The 21,373-nt window shown below is 46.7% G+C and overlaps 1 protein-coding gene across 7 annotated transcripts in view; it reads left to right on the top strand.

Moving 5' to 3' along the window:
* The window catches only part of LOC107272946 (mucin-17), a 172,351-nt gene that overhangs the window by 79,096 nt on the left and 71,882 nt on the right, over positions 1-21,373 (top strand). Inside the window, exon 1 of one of the 7 annotated variants that reach the window (XM_015750649.2) lies at positions 14,966-15,060. The exons of the other annotated variants lie outside the window; for them this stretch is intronic. The gene's annotated coding sequence lies outside the window, so the exon portion shown is untranslated. Of the gene's footprint in view, positions 1-14,965; positions 15,061-21,373 lie in introns of those variants that run through there. 7 annotated transcript variants of the gene reach the window in all.

Raw genomic sequence — 21,373 nt, forward strand, 5'->3', positions numbered from 1 at the left:
GGGGGGGGGGGGTGTAAGTTAGGGGTTGTAGGTAAAAGGTATGTGCAGGTCCTCGCGAACAGATACGAATTAGTCAGGCGAGTATAGGACGACGCTGTCAGGTTGGTCTTTGCACTTTAATTATGGAAACACGCGACGACCACCCCTTGTGCTACGACGTTCTACGAGGAATATTATCGACTGACGGTACAGGTAGAGCCCTTGCAAACTTATATATAGATATCGCTATGTATACGCGTACGTAAAGCTACCCTTGCTCTCTCATAGCCCAGTGTATAAATAAAACGTATTATCCTGTAGTGTTCCTGGAGTTATTGATCGATGATGATGACTTCATGATAGGAGTTCGTCACGTGAGATCCAGAGACACGTTCCGTAGCAGTGTCCATGCACGATATCGGTACATCTCCTGTCGTCGAGGGACAGCCAATGGGACCGGTTTCTGACAAGGATCTAAGATACTTATACCTGTAGTATAGTACGTTAAACGTGACGTCACCGCGTCCAGAGATTCGCTGCCAATCGAACGAATCGACGTTACGCCAGTGTAATTCGTGGCTCGTTAAGGAATTATGTAAAATTTCAATTCGCCGAAATCCCACCGAAATCCCCGAGTCTTTCTCGTCCTATCGGAACGTTTCAATTCCCCGTTATTAACGCTCGTTACCCAAGCTTACATGGCTGTACCGCGTGTCGAATCAATATCCGAGTTGGCTCGCTCGTTCATCGCGTGCAAAGGGTGTGCGTCCCAAGTTATATGCATTCAACCTGAGAAGAAGAAATCCCCCGTACAGCCGTAAGTGGTTCGGTGCATGCCAATCGTAGCTCGTATATCTCACGGTACTTAGGTCGATGTTATCGAGATTCACGTGGGGGAGGAAGTCTCGCCGTAGCGCTTCGGAAACAGGATGTTATGGGCTCATCCGTATCCTGACTGAACTCTGGCTCTGACCCCGTTCCCTCTTGGCGTCCCCCCCCATTATGTATCTTTATATGAAATTGTGCCTTTGACTTACGACGATAGATCGCCATGGCTCGTAATCGAAAGCCGTGTCTTTCCTACACCGTATGGCGCACGCGTGCACGCATGGTGCATCGTTACGGGACTGCTGGCTAAGAATCGCGAGGTCCCGTCTCTCTTGGCTCCGATCGTGAGTCGCGAGGTCGGATCTCGCGATCGTCAGGGTCGCGAGACGGGCTCGTTAACCGGGAGTCCTTGCCAGCGGACGCCGTGGGGCTTTGTTAAAAGCTGGCAAACCGCCGTAATTTCTGGGCTACGAGGATCGCACGTGCGTAGGAGCGCAGGGCTGCGTGTTCGTTAGCTCGGTGGCAATGCAGGCGAAGGAAGGAATAACAGAATCGAGAAGCGAAGAGGAGAAAAGGGGAGAAGCGGTACGAGCGGCAGACCGTGAAAGGCCTTATGGCGTGTCGGGCCCAAAGTGTATTCCCATTGTCTTTTTCGGGCTTGGCCGCGTTCTTGGTCGCGAAACGCCCACGCATGGACCCTGCTGTACGGCGTACGTGTGTTTACGTATGCGTATATACAGATTCGCGCGAATCCGCATGAGACGAGGGAACCGGCGAGAACTCGGGAGCCATAGATCACGTTGTACCCTTGACTCCTCGACGTCGTCGTACCGCAGCGTCGCGGCGCATTTTATGTCTGGAGAGGATGCGAGCTTATCGTGACTCCTCGATTCGCGCCATTTTCTCACCGTCCTTATATGGGGTAAGAATATCACATCCTCCTATTCTTACTCATTGAGTAAGAGAGACGCGTGTTTCTTCGTTGCCGGAGTCTCATCGCTTCGTATGCACGCGTCAAACACTTACGGGGCTACCGTATATATCTGTATCTCCATATACCGTGTATACTTTCACGCTCTGATTCATCGGACTGTGTGTTTTTTTTTTTCTTCTTTCCTTTCGAATTTGTCTCTCCTACGGAGATAACCAGCAGGCATATTCTCGACGTGCGTCCCGCGTGACCGCAAGGGTTCACCGGTACTACTAGGGACTTCCTGGGAGCGAGGATTGAGCAACTTTCAGCGACTCGTGGCAATGTGTATATGTATAGATGTATATATTTCCATATCTTTTCTTCTTAATCATTCCGGCGTAGAAATATATATATACGTATACACGTATTTCTCATCTCTTAGCAGCATCTGTTCGCGGTTAGACTGAGCTATTCAGGCGGTGCAGTGTTATGCAAATAATACATTGGCGCTTCGGTCAGGGCTGAGTAACGTCTAAGGGGGGTAGTGGTGGTAGGAGCCAAGGATGGGGGGGGAGGGAAGGAGGAGCGACTGTCATTTTAGTGTCATCGGTTTTTATATTCCCTCCTTTTTACCAGTTTAACCGCAACTGGAATGCCCATCTGTGTGCGTGCACACGAGGACGACCGTTTTATGCGCAGCCCATAAAGCCAATCGCGAACACGACACGAGTTTCCGGCGTAGATGATGCTGGAGAGGCTGACGCGGCGATGCGAGAGCACAGCCACCACTTCGTGTGAACGCAGGCCTGTCCTTTCTCATTCTCTCTCACTCTCTCTCTCTCTCTCTCTCTCTCTCTCTCTCTCTCTCTCTCTCCCTCTACCTCATCCGCACTCTTATCCTCTACTCACGGATTACTCGTGCCATAAGCCATTATTCCAATAACAATGCCACGTTAAGATAGCCACTGCTTCCTTTGTGCCCGTCGAGGATAAACGCACATTACGTAATAGCGCAATAACGAGGAGCGCATTGATAGCCGTGGATTACGGGACGGCTATGCCCTCCGAGACTATTCTTTCTCCGTCTTCGTTTACACGGTTTTACTTGTGTCCATAGCGAGTCGGGGTGGCCGAGTGACTCTATGGAAATCGCAGTGACTCGCTCTGCCGATGACGATACGGGTACCTCATGGACGATTCTCTGATTTACGGGTTATGAGGTAATCGGTGTGTTATTATTGGGAACCCAACGAATGGCGAGAAGCAATGGTTTTGGTTGAATGACAATTTTTTTTTAAGGTTTACCATCATCGCTGCAACGGAGGCTAATGCACGGTTGACTCGTAGGACTGCTGGTAGGGTGAAAGGTGGAATCGTAATTAAGTGTTGGCTTAGGCCTTTTCTCATTGGGCACGAGAACACTCGGGAATTGCATTGCGGCTCGACAGGCACTGCGGAAATTGCAGTTGGAGGTGTGCACGATGATGGGTATCGTAAAAAGGCCCAATGAAACGACCCGCAGGCATGCAAATGTCGAGTATTTCGTTTTCTTTTCTTAGTTCTTTTTCTGGGTTTTCTTTATTCTTTTTTTAAACGAGTGCCAAGCATTCTAAAGACCCCCCTCCCGTCCCCTACCCTCGCGGTCAGAGGCATGCACGACAGTCGGACCGCTGCGGAAATATGTTTTGCGGGCCACCCGCGATCCCAACTAGATTAACTTAGAAGGGTGACTCATTACTGCCGAGGTCACAAAACACTAGAGAATTGTATGCAACGAACCGCAAGGATGGAAGAGGGAAGGTTGGCCTTTTGGTAACCGCTGCTTGACCTCACGGTTTCTATGGAAGGTTAGTATGATATACTATGACGTGCCCGGCTTCATTTCATCCGCCGAGAAGCCGTACAGCGACCGATTGGATCTCGAATATATCCTATGCATTTCTTATTCCTCGTACAGAATAGAGAATAAAAAGTGCCGTTAGGTTAAACTCGAAGGCAGAGGATACAACGCTTTTGTTCCTGGTATCGCTGGTATCTGTGTCTGAAAGCATTATTCCTCGAGGAAGTACGGGATCAAATATCTTCAAGTCAAAGATTTTATTAATTAGATACGGGAATTACGCAATTGTCCGACGATTCACGATATTCGTAGCGCGTAAGGGCGTTGAGATTTCTTTTTTTTTTTTCAAGACCCAAATTTGAAGTTTCGTATACATTGGCGTCCTCGCGGGTGGCAGATTGTCGGAAAAGTTTAGCCAGCACCGAAACAGCGTAAACTCAACCGTCCGACATGCTAATGGTAATGCTGGCGCCGATATGATCGCAATCACGAGGTGGGGACTCGATGACGACAGAAGTGCGTGCCACGTGCGAGTATACGCGTGCACCCGCGTAACCCCAACGCGAGACACGCATGTCGCGAACGATGCTTATACGGTGGTATAGCTACCGTACTATAATGCCGGCTACTTTTACTAGATATTACAGGAGGCGTGTGCTCGACGGCGTGTTACGTTACGAGCTATCTAATGTGTTAATTACATTCTTATCTTGCCGATTATCGGACTTAATCTGCTTGCCGTGGTAGGGGACTGTTTATTTTACGTCATGCGGCATTAAACCGGTACGTTGGTCACTGCGGTTGTCCTCGTACGAAGCCTTTCGGTCCTTGGCCGTAAATTACCCGCTCGTACGCAGTCCTCCCTGTACGCTGTTAATTGATTAATCATTTATTCACATGTATTTCAGACATACCGTGCGCCGAAGGAGCAGTCGGTGAACGTTTCAAAAATTATTTCGTATCCCTACATTTCCAATGTCACTGCCAATCCGTCTAATTGACTGCACGCCACGAATTAGCACGTCGATCGATAAGTTCGTAATTCATTAAATTTAGTAATTCAAGGACGGTGACGACCGATCGGTATCGTGAAGAAACGATACTTTGTACATACTTTTGATACGCGGTAAAATTGATTCTGAAAATCGATCTTATACCAAAGGGAAGAAACATCCTCGGGTAGTCTGAACGTGCAAAAAGAATGTTTAAAAAGCACAGAGTTCATAGGTGTGCACCGGCGCACGTCTATGACAGACAAAGCTATATAGGATACAGTGTTGCTAGTGGTAGAGAATTTCTGAGCAATATCGCTTTGTGTCATGGATATTGAGTTTAAGGAATCGTATTGGGTCCCAACCGACCTCGGGAAGAAGCAGCATTCTTCTCGTCCTGACAATGGGATTTCCTGGCATCGATATTCCGCGCGACAATAAGGAGCACACGCGTGTGGGCGTACGTGTGCGCGTACGTCCAAGAGACCGGTAACCAAGACAACCGGGAACAGAGAGGACGAGATTGAAATGGAGATGAAAGTAAAATCGAGTAAAAGAATGGGAAACGGTTGGGACGGTTAGGATGAAGGAGTGCCTTCGGGTCGAACGGCATTCCATCTCAATCGAGGAGCATCGATATACACGTAAGAGTTAGAAACAGTGCTGGTTGCTGTTCGAGAACAAAATTCCAGGCTCATCAGCTTCGGTCCAGTCGCTCTCAATTATTCAGTATATACATGTGCAATGGTAATCGCTGTGCGTATAATGCTATCTGGCAGCTTTTGCGCTCGGACATTTACAAGTAGAGATTAATTCGAGCATTCCCAATGTATAATCGATTCATTAGCATTCGTCGATCGAGCCAGCAAAACTCGTCCGGAGCCCATCAAGCTTCTCCGGACGGGTCCCGTGCGTGAGTCTCGAGAGTCTCAGCCATCATTATCCGCGGCTCTCCTTTATACATTGAATTACGCGAGATTTATGCCCCGTTCGTGTCTCGCTCGAATCAACGAGCGGCCAATTATTTTCAATTAGCCGCCGAGCCGCTCAGCCTCGTAACTTTCCAGTCCCATTTTCGGGAATCGCTCCACGACCACGTACCTGCGGACTTGCCACTCACGAAACGTACGGTCTCCCTGTACCTGCCGTCCCTCGTGTTGTATGTACATGCCGGGACGATCATTTATCTCGGTTGTCCCCTGGACCATCATCGAACAGACTCGCTTTATATTTTTACTTCAGGAATCATCAACCGCGTACCAATGCATGCGAAGAGTCGTTCGGTTACCTGGAAACGAAGGATTCTGATCCCGATCGATCGCGCCACCCGTTAATTCCAGTAAACTGTATCGCGCTTGTTTACCAGACGCGAAGTCTTCCGTGCTAATTGTTTATGCACCCAGTGAAGATTACAAGCCTGCCGCCGCCGCGTGCATAAACGCTCCTCGCCGCCGTGGAAGCTGATCATGCAGAAAAGCACTTTCAGTAGCGACGTCGCTAACTGATGGGCTTGGCTCCGGTTGATTAGCACCTCGAACCTGAAGGGATGCGTGGGCACAGACTTCTGGTCCATGCCCAGTCCTATCTCCCACACGTCTGGCGGGTGACTCTAGAGCTACACACATGTTCACGTGTGGTGTATGGCTATGGACCCCATCGACAAACTCTGAACTTTCCCCTCGTGCTGCGATCACAGACGGGAATCACCCCTTGAACCTGTCCAACGACCGTGATCAAAGCAATGGACCACGGATGCTGCAGGATGAGCAGTCATGATCGTTGACGCTGCACCCCGTGGCTTTTATAAATAATAAGGGACTCTGCGAGAACCAGCATCACACTTGGTATACAGGCTGGAGGTGTTCATCGTCTTCAGGGAATGTCGTACGTACTCTGCATCTTCATGGGTCCAGTTTATAACTCGTAACCGCTACCTGAGTCCCTTACCAGATTCCGGGTGACGTCTTCTTCAAATATATCCGTGATTACAGTGCATAAGGGTACATCGAGTGGGTACGTGTCTTGTCTGCTATCAGTGTGTTTTTATTTTTTTTCACGAACACAACAAGTCGAGTGAGCTTAATTACCAGCGCGGCACTCAGGAACGGAGTCCCACGTGCTCCGATGATTTAACGGATGATATCGTCGGTAATAAGTTTGCCTACCCACATTCGACTGACAATATAGTTTCACATTAGTCTCTGCCCACGCGGCGCGCGTAGGCTGTTGGGCTTTGCGCCAGAGTGATTTCTGGGTCCGTTTCGGGTGTTTTCGTCTCGGACGAGCCGCTTAGCGAAAACGAATCCGGACGTCGGCGAGCGTCGCGGCAGCATCCAGCCGGCGAGATTGCGAGAGCGAGTGCGATGCGCCCTGGAAGGCATTTCCAAACGCCGGAGGATGTTCCTTTTACACGATAAATTATTGCGTCCGACCGTGTATCTCATTACGCCGACAAACAACGAGTCCGGAGCCAAGCAGAGAGCCTATTATTAATCGCACGTCAAACCATTATTATTTGCTCTTGCTCTGGTACCTCTTCTTGGACGCCGTGAATAATGGCGACGCTGTCCTTCACGTCACTCCGTACTCCAGGAGGATAATATCGTACGATGGTATAACGCGTGGTCTGAGAAATACGATTAAACTTACACGGCCGATATTCGAATTACAATTACCGGGTATCCGTCTACGGGGTGTCCGTCGAAGTGACTGAGACTCTTGGTCACGCCTACTGCGAGATGTATGGGAATCGATCGCGTGGTTCGATATTGTTTTTTTTTCTTTTTTTTTCCTTTTTTTTTTTTTATTACCAACAAATTAAATATTCGAATTCTCCTGTTTGTAAGAACGACTTGTTAAACATGCACGCGCACCTTTATACACGCGTCGTTTCTGCGGAATCACTGGCGGCGTATCGGCTATATGCAAATTACCCGAGCCACGCTATCGGGTGTGCTGGCCGAATGTGGCGGAAGAATGACGGCGTGATCTTCCGTCGGTGCACGCGTGCATTTAGCTAGGCGTGTTTGTGCCACGATGCGAATTCTCGATACGTCACGTGGTGCGCGTGACGTGACAGTTTTAATTACCCACGTCAAAGGTGCCACTTGGTAAGTTACCATGGCGGGACGTATACGTATAGCTGTATAGGATATTACTTGAAACTACCTGTATAGCAGACACACTCTATATGGGCAGGTACTCGTCTCGCACGAGAAGCACGCCAGGCTTCTCTTGTTTGGTATTGCCCGGGTTATTTCTTTTACTTCGTACTCCTTAGCATAACAACTTCCACGGAGAGATAGAGAAGGAGAGCTTTCCGCGTGACTCGATGAATGGCTTTGTAATACGTTGCTCGATGCTCCGGTGAAAAATTTGTATTTCACGCCCAGTTTGCTGCTTAGTGATTTGCGTTCTTCGGACATTGCCGATCCATTTCATTTTGCGCCGTGGTCGCTTCTGGAGTCTGGACGATAGTCCCTATACGACCCTTCGGCTTTACTACTCCATCGAGATTCGTTCGTATTGCTTTTCGACGTCTTTTTGCAATTTTGCGACACCCGGGCTGTCGTTCGACGTGTCAAAAATGCCCGAACGCATATAGTCACGACAAACGATTCCGCGTCGAGATTATCTCTGGTAAATTTATTTTGATGGTGCTGATGCAGACAGATTGATACCGTTGATAAGCATGATGCGCAGCGACCCGAGCAGCCATCCATTCAACGAACGTGTAGTTGGCTATCCGTCATAATATCCCATCCCGTTCCATTGGGTCCCATAGTATGTACTGCCATCAGACTGGCCATACCACACGCTATACTATGTATGTGTATATATATATATTATTATACAATATACTATAGCCATATACGATAACGTACCATACCATACATAGAGTGCTGCCAGTATCGTACAATCCCGTTTCGTTTCGTTCCATTCCATCCCACTAGCACCTCTCGTGAGCGACGGGCTGCGAGCATGAGCGCAAATTAAACAATCCACGTTAATTGGAATTCAAAGGACATTAACGTGTTTGTTTATTTTCCGGATGCTCCGTGTATACTAGATTTAACGACGTTGGCTCATCGCGAGATAATAATTTATTTGTACACTTTTTTTTCTTTTTCCTGTGTTTTTTTTTTTTTTTTCGTTCGCTCTCGAGAAATTACGTTTTTTCCCCTCTCTCTCTCCGTCGATGGGAGACAAGATGGAGATAGAGACACAAAGAAACTAAATGATATGGTAAATGGTGAACAATGGACAAAAATGGCCAAGTCTTTTCCTTGGTCCTGCAGATTTAGCATGCAAAAATTAAATTACTCCGCTGCGAAAATTTCGCAGAAGCAACGCGAATTAAATGCAATTTGTATTCGCGAGGGATAAAAAGACAGGGACACTCTTGGCTTTGATAATGAAGAAACACCGTAATTCCCATGATAATTAGAAACGTTTCGCGTCGACTATAGCGCAGTCGCGTCGGGTTAACAAGAGTTTTCCTTCTGGCGATAAACACATTGAAAGTTCGTCACTGCTGAGGCGCCGAATGCTGATTTACAGCTTATAGCGCATGCGCCTCACATACGAACGAGGGTCAAGGGAAAAAGGTTCATCAGTTAGTGCTTTCATCCCTTCGCCTTCTTCCTCTCGTCCCGCCGACTCCAGAGCCTCGCGTTGCCATTGGATAGAGGAGAATGGACAGTTTCAACTAACCCGTAAAGGCACCCTTGATACAACGAGATTTATCGTCTGGGTGACAAGCCATTATTATGGCCAACGAGGATTCTTACCTTGGAAACTGACACCCATCCAAATTGAGTTTCGCCGAGAGTCGATTCCTTTCCGGAAGCCTTGGGCTCTTCTTGAACGTCCCCCTTCCCGTCGCTCCCCTTTACCCTCCTATTCTGTCTTCATTAGAGTCCTGAAGGAGACGGGGAAATTAATTCGCTATCATTGGAGAAAGGGCACGATAACTGTACTGAGTGAGAGGGGCGGGGGGGATGGTGGTGGGAGTGGTAGAGGAAGATCTGTATTAGGAATTTAGGAATGATTTACAGCTACGTGGTTTCTATGTAGGTTAAAGGTCTATTCACACGAAGCACAGTGATCTTCAACTCCGTGCGCTAGACTTTTGATCTCATTAGTATCCTTCTGTATCTGATTGAAATTGAATTTTGATGCCGGATAATCCCGGGGATCCTGATGGTAACTGTAGAACCGGGATTATTCACTTTCTGTTTAATATATATATATATATATATACCTGCCAATGTATTTCAGTGTATCGTGCTCGTATATGGGAGTCACTCCAGATCCCATAGTTCTCTTATGGTTTTTCATAGTCCTTGAAGGAGTTGTCCTAATATTAGAAATGAACGAATTAACATAGTCGAATGACTAACGCGTTCAGGTTAACGTCACATATAAGGTCGAGACAGTACGTAACGGGTGTCGCTTTTATAGCCAGCTGGTACTTATGCTATGTATGGTTCTAGTAAATTAATATGAGCATTTTTTACGCATTATTATCAGTATCCATCTAGTAGACGAGTTCTTCGTTTGTTCCATATGGGAAATCCGTCTGTCGTCCGGTTGGTTTTCAAGGAGCGTCTGTCCGTCATCTCCCGTCTGTTTCTTGTCCTTTTGTCGACCTTCGCCGACCTTTCATTGTCTCGACCCGGCCGAGCGACCGAGTATCGTGAACTCGCGCGCCTCCGTTACCCTTCAAACGTTCGCGTCATTCCGCCGGGACGGCGTCTTGCCTCGATTGCTCATGCTTTATCTCTCTCTCTCTCTCTCTCTCTCTCTCTCTCTCTCTCTCTCTCTCTCTCTCTCTCTCCCCCCCTCTCTCCCCGTTCGCACTCTCTCTACACGCCCCGTATACACGCATAGAGACGACCGGGGACACTTATACAGCCTCATGTTTTAAAGATGTCCGCGTTCGCTTTACGTGTGCCGGGTGATGCGGATGATATAGTTGGGATTCTGCCAGGCATCTACGGGACTTTTTTGTTTATCACTTTTTCAAGACAGCCTTTCGCGTTCCCTCCCCACTTTCCAGAACCGGCTCATCCTTATCCTTGTCCTCGGGCTACTTTCAATGTCGTCGCTTGCGTCGAAGACAGGGAGGAGACGCAAAGCGGATGTACAGACTTCACCTTCACTGGCTTTCAGAATTGGATGTCGTTATACCGAGAATCAGATTTAAGGGTATCGGGGGCACTCTTGGAAGTGGAGTGTCAAAGGGGTCTTGAGTTTTTTTTTTTTTTTTTTTTTCAATTAATCAAAGTGAAAGTTCTTTCATGGCAAGAAGGTTCGGCAGGGGTGGTGTATATATATAGTACTAAAAGTTTGTACATATTAGGAGCTGATTGTGCGTGGGCAATATGGCGGGGAATGGCAGTTTGGGTAGTCCTTTGGATGTTTCCAACGAAAGACCAAATTATCACATCAAAAGAGTCCTCCCCTCGCGCTGCTCAGGGCTCATTCGTAACCTGCTTCACGGATATCGCTATACGCCGCGACGGATTAGAATTAAGCGTGTTTACAGCACCTTTGGACCCCGGGGGCTCAAACGGATTGAACTCTCCTGCTAATGATAATGCGCCAATCTCACGGCTGTCTGCCCGATAATAAAGTCGCTGTCGTTAAGCAGCCTCGCAACGAATTCTCCTTCCTGCGTTCAATCGTGACCATTTCGTGCGAGGGATTTTCGATTTCAAAGCGGCATTTGTTTTTTTCTTTTTTTTTTTTCGGCGTATCGCTTCCTTACGCAATGAGGGAAAGTATCTCGTAAGGGTTTTGGGTAGTTAGATCCTCTCAATGCAATATGCATCATGCGTGTCTGTTGCGAGGACTCGTCATTATCTTTTCCATTTATCCGAATTACGGTGGAAGGAAAGAAAAGAAAATAAATAAAATTGCAATTTCTTAAGGGATCGGCGATACGCTTTTTACCGGATGTCACGGAGACAACCGGCGGCCGCAACAAAGTGCCCCGATATTTCATTCGGTCCTCCCAAGTATATTCCTGCGCTCCAGAATTTATTATACTACCGTGATTCTTGTTTCACGCGAGCGAGAACGTGAGATTCCAATCGAAGAGAATGAAAAGCGTGAAGGAAGTGGAAAGGAGTGGTGGCTGGTTGCCGAGGTGGTGGTTAACCAATAAAAGCAGAATTTCAAGTGGCTAATAAAGGCCTCGCAGTCTCAGCCGCCAAGTTCTTCATCCGGTTCGAACCGACCGTACAAGAACCGGAACACGTCCCTCAGGTTCTATCAAGGAATGTTATTTAACCTTTTTAACAGTGCGAGTAAGCCGTGAAGCGTGTACCAATCAAACTTTCGTATCGATAGATAATTGAAATCGAATTAAAAGCGACTCTTACAAGATGGTATTGATGTTAATTTACGTTATTGACAGTGCTAAATTTCACGCAGCTAATTGCTTCACTTTACACGCGTATCCCATGGCTACGGTACGTGCGATCTCTCTGTCACGCTCTGAATCGCAAACGATTCGACCCGTTCGTAGAATATAATGAACAGGTTTTTTTGAAAAAAAAAAAAAAAAAAAAATTGATTATCATTACAAAAAACACTGTATGTGAATATAGATCTTGAATCGATCCTTGACCGAGCTGTTAACAAAAATAGAAACGTCACTCCTGGGTAACCTTTTACTTTTTTTTTTCTTTTTCCTTGACTCACGCATAATGTGTCTTCTCCGTGGGATGTATGAGGCCAGGGGAAAAAAACTTGTCGCTCCGAGTTATTTCTTCGGTCGATCCCGCCACTAAAGGATCGACCGATAAACTATTCCGATCATCCTCGCCGAGTCTCGCCTTTTCTCTGGCGAAGACTGACTGCTGGTCATTGGCATAGGGCTTTCCATTATTCCAGACGAAGAGAAGTCGGTGGGATCATTTGTGTATATTACGGGGGGACTGTAAGTCGTTATCGGATTGTGACGTAACCTGTTCCTGTTTCGTGATCTCTAACCAGCACAACCTGGGACAAGGTTGTACCTTGTGGGCGAACGTGCGGTATCAGGGTCACGCTTTGGAATTTAGCATTGTTCTGTCAAGTGTGTCCGAGGCTAATGAGCCTGCAATCCTTCGCTCCGATACTGGACCCCCTCTTGTCATGCGCCAATGGACGCATTTTATGACTATTTAATTGTGCGCTCCGATGCAGCGTCATGCCGATCTCTTCCACCTCGTTTTTATCGGAATTCTCCGTGAAGTTATGTAACGATAAAAATTGATATGACCTCTCGTACGTGCTACGAGGTATCGCGTGGTAAAACAGGTTTTCGTTAGGAGATTAATGGACAGTATAGAGTCTGACTAATTATGAGCTTTGGGTTATGCTAAAGGCTTAAGTGTCTATATAGGCAGTGATGCTCGTGTTTGAATAGCCGAGAATATTGAATACTCGAGGCGCTTCAATAAAATTCTTCATAGGATCAATATCGGCTCTACTAATAGACGCATCGATGGGATTGCGAGGAGAAAAAAATATTTTGATAAAAATACCGGGAGAGGGAGAATCGGGATGATGGGGATGAAAAAAAAATTAATGTCCCCGCACCAGGTCGCACGTGTAGAAATGAAGTAAGACTCGTTTACTTTCCCCCGTGTTTTATGACTCATTGTGAAGGAAACTCGCAATATCTCACGCGATCGTACAGTACGCGATAGCGACTCCCCCCGTTTTTTCCCTTGTTTTCGTTGATATCAAATCCCAAAAACACAACCCTCGCACCGTAGGGTTGGCTGGTTACAGGCATTTAAATAGCACTGCTTTACATTTTTATTTTTCGATATTACGTTTTTATACGACTCGCTCTTATCGGGTCATCGCACTCTGGATCACGTGGCTAATTCATTTTTTTTCCACTGATATTTCTTCTTTATCGACCCCTCGTCCTTTGTAACAAAATATTCTCAACACCCTTGTCGACCGCCACACGTATAACGCCGCGCGCACCTACTTCGAGTTTCCAAACGGAAGTTACGTAATTTATGCTACGCGCCTTGTTTTTTTGGCGGTCCTGTTTGTCCCGGTTGACAGCAGCTGAATCCGTAATGTACATGCTTTTTACTCACACTGCCTAATTTACATACCTGCCGTTTTCGGCCGCTTCTGCTTTTGCCCGGTCAGAAGGCTAAAAACAGTTGTCTCGTACGCCCGCGGTTCTGTTTCCGCTTGGCGGCTTGTAAAATCGACTATCTACTTCGTGCATACATATATACAGAGGGTCTACCAGCTCGTGACTCCAATTCCAGCATTTTCGATAAAAAGCGAGGACTCGTTCGGCCACGAATCCTCGAGTCGAGTACGTATATCCCTTTTTTGGTAAAGCGAAGCGCATCTCGCTCGTTCTCTGTACCATAGCGAAGAAAATGCCCGACCGAGAGATCAGACTGAACGAAAGTTCAAGCGGAAGAAAGATTTTTCGTGTTCAAAATAATGATGAAAAAGCAGATTTTCGTATAGTGGGATATTTCAAAAAATTATTTACTCCGTACTCGAGTGGACTATTGATTAGAGTTTTTGCATGTCGTCACTCAATCCAAATTGCAGTCACGAGGGTGTATACTATATCGAGTGGGCATATTATGCACGAATAAATTTCAATCAACTGTTTCTATAGAAACTGGAGCCAAAGGGATTATACATATAGATTCGATTGAATTTCGAGATCCTTGAAATAAACCAGTTTCCATCCATCTATATATATATATATATATATTCGATTTCTCACGCGAATCCACTAGCGCAAACAACCACTGTATTAGAAGCGTACACGCGATCTGCCTTTAGCCGTGCATTATACGTCCATGTATATATGTAGCACATAGCTAAATGCACCTGGCTATCGCGGAGTCTAAAGCGCTTCGGCCCTTTGCTTTCGCCCTAAACCACTATCCAACTCTCGTTCCTTGTTAAACTAACTTAATAAACACGAGCACGCCCACATTTAGTCGCGATATCTATGGGAACAGGACATGCATCGCGAAATTCGAGCCACTCGAGCAGTTCTCACTTGGTGCTCGTGGTCGGCATGAAATTTCAGAAATGTAGAATAGAGAGCGAACAGGAAGATAATATAGAATTGAGTCGAAAATCTTTTTGCGGTTTGCGTGACGTCGTAGCTCAGGAGGTACAGCTTTATTTCTCTTATGAGAAATCACGTACCTATACACGAAGTGCTGTTGAGTTATTATGAGAAAGTGACTATCACGCTGATAGCGATATACAATTGTTTAACTGTACTTTTTATGTGTGATAAAATGACGAGTTTTAAAGTTTTAAATCGACACAATTTCCGTAATACATTTAGCGTGTGTATGCCAGAGTAATATACTTGTCCGGAGCACACGAAGTAATCTAATACATTTTTTGTTACAGGTAAGACCCCAAAGAACCCGTCTCTCGTACCTTTCGGCGACTAATTGCGGGCTGACGATGGATCTCGCTCAGTGGCTACGCGACAAGTGAAGGTATCTGTAATGTAGGCTGAGAGGCATTATTAAACCTTAATGGCCACGTCGGATTACGATCGTGAATCCTCTCGTCACGAGTGGTTAAGATCGATAATTAATACATAACTCATGCCACGTTTAATAACCACCGTTCAAGGATACTCTTGGTACTTGATCCCGAAGATTGGATAATGGCGGACTCTGTGCCCTTATATCACGGCCCTGAAGGTATTGAAATGCCGGATTTGATTTCTAGTCTCTATTCGATTTTTCGTATCGGTATTATTGTTTCATACCGTTGAATGTACAATGCGTGCTTCTTATAGACTGCTGTTCAATTCGCTCGGGAATTTAATCTTTTTATTAAACCCGATAAACGTATCGATTAAATTGCTGTCGATTAATATGGTTAAAAAAATTAAAAGAACATTTAAAAAAAACTGAAGACACTGTCAAACACATATAGAATCACGAGATTACCGAGAGCGCTCTTGCGCGGTCTCTACGCTTTTTCCTTCCGTCGCAATTAAACGCAATTACACGTGGGGTGACCTTGCTACGAAATTAAGTAATTATCGTTAACGTCTTTCGTCATTACGGCCGTTTCGTTAAATTAATCTTTTCCACGGGATTCGACGTGTACCAAACTGGTATTCGTTCGCTACATCCATTTTCCACGGTATAACCTCCATTAGATTGTGAGACACGAAGAATCCTCGGTGAAGTGCAATATTAATTAGCGTGAATTATCGCGAACGGACTATAGGGGATTGTCCGTTCTAAGATAGACTGGCATTATATACGATAAGCGAAACATTAAACAAGATCGTAAAATCGAATAGCCAATGAAATATGAGGCGCTTCGAGTTGCGAGAGACAGAGAGTTCATCGAATATTTCCGATTTAACCTGTTCCTCTGCTTCACTGAAGCGAAACGAACGAGACTCGTTCCGGCATCGCTCTTGCGAGCGTGTACGAATCCTCGGATAACCGATACGTAGAGCCACGAAGGGAACAGCCGTGCTGGATGCTGCGACTCAAAGGAGCTCGTTAATCTTTCTCTCCCTCGATACCGAATCTATGATTTGTCCGCTCGTAATGGATTGTGATATCATGGCGATTGAGATCGTAAAGCAACGACTACGATTCATCCATGATTTCCTCTGATTATAAAGAGGAGGAGCATGCCGAGGAAACGAGGCCAAAGATAAATTAACCAAGACAAGAATCTTCACGATCTTCATTCCACACGTTAGACCCTGACCGTCGCGAAGGATCTCTTGATCATCGCATACCTCATATACACGTATATGCTGCTGATTGTTATCGACGTAATATGCACGTTACAATCTGAATACTGGTTGTCTAATGTCGTTATTACCCGATTCAGCCGTAACTCTCCGCGAACGTGAACCGTTCCAGAGGAGGGATGCCAACCGGTGGCAGAGAGAATCGCGTGAGCTTGCTGGCTCCTGAAGCAACGTGCATCCCAGGCCTAGCCAAGCCGAGAGTCAGTCCGGACTAGCTGGTTAGTCAGTCGATCGGGCAAGGCGCATGCACACATCGCTCTGGAGACATGATCCGATCGAGGCTCCTGGGTCAAGAGGCATTCGGTTAGTCTGGCGCTTGGCTCGTTCCCGTGCAAAGCCAGTGATCGGGTAGCAGATCCCATGACCGAAGCAACCTCATGCCGAGGGAATCGGGTGGGGCGAATGCAGGGACACGTAGGATTACAGAGAAGAGTCGCTCGGTCGTGGTCCAATGGCTCCCACGCTCTCCTCCACGTGTGGTTACGTACCTAGCCAGGGCCATTAAAAAAAAATAGAACCGATAGACGAGCATACGTGGAATACGATGGCACGCTTGATTAGTCACGTGACTCGGAGACGTGTCGGAGGTATCGGTGTACCAGTGCACCAATGTCCATGAGGTGTGGGTACACTTCCTGTCCATTTTAATTGGGTTATTAACAGGCGCGAGCGTTTCCTGCCTTCTGTGACAAACATTGGATCGGCCGCCCGATGCAGCTGCCGCCTCGTCAACGCCATTCGGTCTGCCGGAAACCAATCTGTTCCGTTTGTCTCGTGCTTATTTTTTTTTTTGTGTACGTTATAAATATGCATTGTTCCTTGGGCCACCCGATAATAGATTGTGCCGGCACGTACCTTGGTAGGAGATTGATTATGGTCTTATAGTGTATTCTTGATACATAACATTTTTTTGACTTCGCTCACTGCGTTCCCACCTTACGTCTACCTAACGTTAAGCATGCAGAGGGAGTACGTGCAGCAGGTTTCTAGATGTCACTCCTCTCGATCGATCCTTAAACCATACAGGCAATGCCGGCACTGTACTCACGAGTTCAATGCTACATTCCCTACACGAAGGAACCCTCCGCTGAAACGTTATAAAGTTGCACTGTGAATCCTTCTGAACCGGCGCTCGTAAATATGCACAGCGGTTCATGAATATGCATTGTTCGAGGCGCATACGCGTTACGTACCTACTATCTCGGTACCTTACAGCTCCGCAGCTTCAACTCTGCCCGAATAATCCTTTTCAAGTACGCACACCGATATCTCCTCGTCTTACCGGTGAATACACAAATACGCCCACGTTACTCGCTAAACGACATACCAGTCGCGTCGCTCTGCCATCGGATTGACTTTCCGGCTTAAGCCGCAAGTTGCGCACGTAGCAGGCTTAACGTCGTTGTTTTTTTCTTTTTCTATGCACTTGGAACTACGATCCAAGGTTAGGTTACGGATCGCAAGGATCGTTACGGATCGACCTACGCGATTAAGGGACGAATGTGTCTCCGTCTCACGGTGAAAGCCCAGAACTAATATGGCGCAAGGTGGTGCACCGCGGTCATGCCGAAGTTGCTCGATGCAGGGAGACCGGTACGAAGAATCGAAACGAGCCGGGGCAGGGTGGCCAGGTGTTTCTCGTTCCGCTTCGAGATCCATCGTGGATGCATCGAGACGTTGAATACACGTGGTACGTCGTACCTCAAGATCCCAGCCCCTTGCGATATCCACGCTGATACGCAACTCGGCGCACAATGAGCCCTCTATTACTATGGATACGTTCTTGAATAAACATGATTTGCTTGCGCGCCAGTGGGATTACGTAGATACCAACCCGAACGAGTATGGGCTATTACTGTATATGTCTGTATATACGTACGTGTATACATTCTGACGGATGGAAGGATGGACAGACGAATCTACTCTAGCGTATAGTACCTATATATACATATATATTCACGTATGTATATTATATGACGCTGAGATGCGGAGCACCTTAATCCATATGCAGATAGTCGCCGGCAACAGCCTGTTCTCCTTCTTTTGTTCCAGTTCAGCGCGAGAGTGAAGTGTTCATAACGAGCCTATCATCCGTCCGTTGGTCACTGCCTAGTCGAGATTTATGATTACCTTATAGCAAACTTCAAGAGTCATAGTCCCACGAGTGCCATGGCTATGCGAACGAGATTGCTTTAGGATTATTTAAGACTTTCCTGTGTCTCTTTCCTCGCTCCGTACTGCATGCGGCGTTTCTGTTGCTGAATAGAAATTATCGGTATGACGTACGAGGAAAACACCGGGGGAGACAGGTTTAGTAAGTTAGATGGGATTTGAGTAATGACCCGTAGAGCAAGTGACGATGTTGGGTATATCGATAGAAATGTATTGGATTCTTCGGATACCGTAGGTCGTGAATCATAAAGTCGCGCGAGAGTGAGATTGCGTTTGGATGCTGGGAGGCATTCGATTTCTAAGTGATTGTGCAATATTTCTGGCATTCAATTTGTTCTCTCCGTGGAAACGGCGCAATAACTTTATCAGCGTTGAATGTCGATAGTCGTTTTTTTTACGTTAGCGAAAGGACGACTAAAGTTTTTTCATCTCTCTTTAGCGACCAAGTAAAAGGGGTGAAAGAAAGAGGAGAAGCGTAATGGGACGATCGGTTTTTATTCAATGGACAGATGGTAACACGCGATCCTTATGGGTATCGAGATTTCTTTATTGAGATTACTTGTTTGACTACCTACGAAAATAGCATCGTGTTCAACCTTTGGAAATTGAGGCGGGAATAACTTTCGAACGCGCTTGTACTACTTCGTTATGTACGCGCACGTTAGTTTTCATCTGCGAATAAAGATATTTCACTGTGTTATTACGAGCACTTAACGGCTGAAGTTACCACTGAAATTAAATACTGCCGTTGAATAAGTTAACATGAGATTAGCGGCGAGGCTAATGTGGTTAAATTTTACCCTAGCTTATCCGGCTGTCGGTGATGTAACGTCGAACTACTTTTTTCAGTTTTTTTTTTTTTTTATCAAGTTCGTGCCAAGCGCGAACTCGAGGCGACCACATACGGGTATCGGTATGCGTATTATATACAGCGGACAAATTGGATTCGCGTGTAAAAAGCATTTGGACACAGAATTTATTTCACTTACGTAGTTTCGCGACGTGCCCGAGTATCGGGGGGTGTCTTTGATTCTTCATTCACGGTTCATCAATTAGCTGTTAGTCCGACAATTGAACAAATGGACGTCAGTCGGGTAGACGTCGCCTGGATCGTACGAGGATAAAATGGAATAATTAGGCGCCTTTTAATTACGGCACTTCGTCTAAGACTTGTGTTTGCTTTAATGCGCGCTTCGAGACGAGCCCGGCTTGACACGTAGCGCGTAACGTGAATTATCGTCGGCACGTTCGTGCTCGGTGTAAATTAATATTAATGATTCGCATTCTCGAGCCAGTACGAATACTGTGTGTACGTACGAAATCCATGTGACGTATCACGTCAATATGCGGGTAGCAATTAACGCCAGGGATGATGGAGCGTGCGTGTATTTCCATAGAGGAAGAAAATCACGGGGAGTTCTCCTGTAACTCGATTTAATTTGACCTACGTATCACAAGGCGGATTCTAATGACGGATGTATTGTATACGGAATGCGCGTAACAAACGAAACCGACAATTTGTTCCGGGTAATGGCAATTAAGTCTCTATCAGCGCTATGGTATAGACTTACTGGGCGAGGGAGCAGAGAACTAACGTGGTACGCCAAAATTATGCTGCGGATTGTACCTTGGCTGGGTGGGTTGGTAGTTACTGTGAATCATTGACAGTAGGTCGCTATTCATTTAGGATTTGATTTGCCAGTGCAATGGAAGTTTCTGACGAATGCCAATTTCAGTGCCACTGGTGAAATCCACTTTGTGGTTTAGTGACGTCTCTTGCACTTGGAAGTGACTTTAGTTCTTGACTGTTGCTCGTATACTTGTGACGTCATTTTTCGACTCACGGTCACAAGGCGACTCCAGCTACCGATTCAGATATCGTTCTCGCTTTCTGGTTCCCTACGAAGACGTCTCCACGGATCGGCAGAGGTCCGGCTGAGATATCGGCGCCCTGCTGAAGACAGGCAAAGGGCTGTAGGACGGGTGGAGATGGAGCCTTGTTATGGTTAAGGGCAGGGGAGGAACACCCTGATCCGGGTTGAGGACGTGGTGCCCAGCTGTCGTCCGATGCTCTGGGGAAGCGGCCCTGGAGGATCTCCAAGAGTCGCGTACCGATTCGTTAAGGAACGCTCTCGATTTAGTTTAAAGAGCCGACTCGAGGGAAAGTATAAGAGTTATCGGCTGTAAGGACTTCGACCAATCGGGATTATTATAGTTCTCGAATTTGACTATTGCCAAAGCAGTCTGTCTTGGGACACCGATCGAGGTGCCTCGAGCTGGTTCGCGCTCCGGTGTTATCTGTTGATAGTTTTTCTAGCTGTGTTTCCTATACGGTATAGGAAGTTCTCGCTTGTGTAGTTCTCGCGTTGCTCTCGCGATATCCAGAAGATCCTATCGATTTTCTTCGCGTGTTTCGGAGGTGCAGTGCTGTGCTACAGTGCAGTGTCCATCTGAGTGTCCCCTGGATACAGTTCTCGGCCTTCACGGATCAGCTGAACCAGCTCCGGTGAGGACTCCCAATTTATTAATTGGTGGAGGAATTCCGATTTTATAGCTCTGATTCGTTCTGCTACGTTCTCGGCTCATTGTTCTGTTTCCACCCCTACTTGCTCACTCCGTGAGCGGCCGTACATTTCTATGAGCATTCGTTCCCGTTCGTGCATCCACTTGCGTTTGCTGACTTTACGCGTCCCCAAAATTCGTCAGGATCCGTTAAGCTGTCGTCTCTTCTGATAGGTTCCATCAAAACTCTCGTTCTGGCGGAGTTGATACTTTTCCACCTCAACTCCCAGGTCACACTGGCTCGTTAGTTCCCGGTCGAAAAAGTAATTGGCCGCTGTCCGCTTGGC

Source organism: Cephus cinctus, unplaced genomic scaffold, assembly GCF_000341935.2.
Source record: "Cephus cinctus unplaced genomic scaffold, Ccin1 Ccin1_scaffold1333, whole genome shotgun sequence".
In the NCBI taxonomy this organism is placed as follows: domain Eukaryota; kingdom Metazoa; phylum Arthropoda; class Insecta; order Hymenoptera; family Cephidae; genus Cephus; species Cephus cinctus.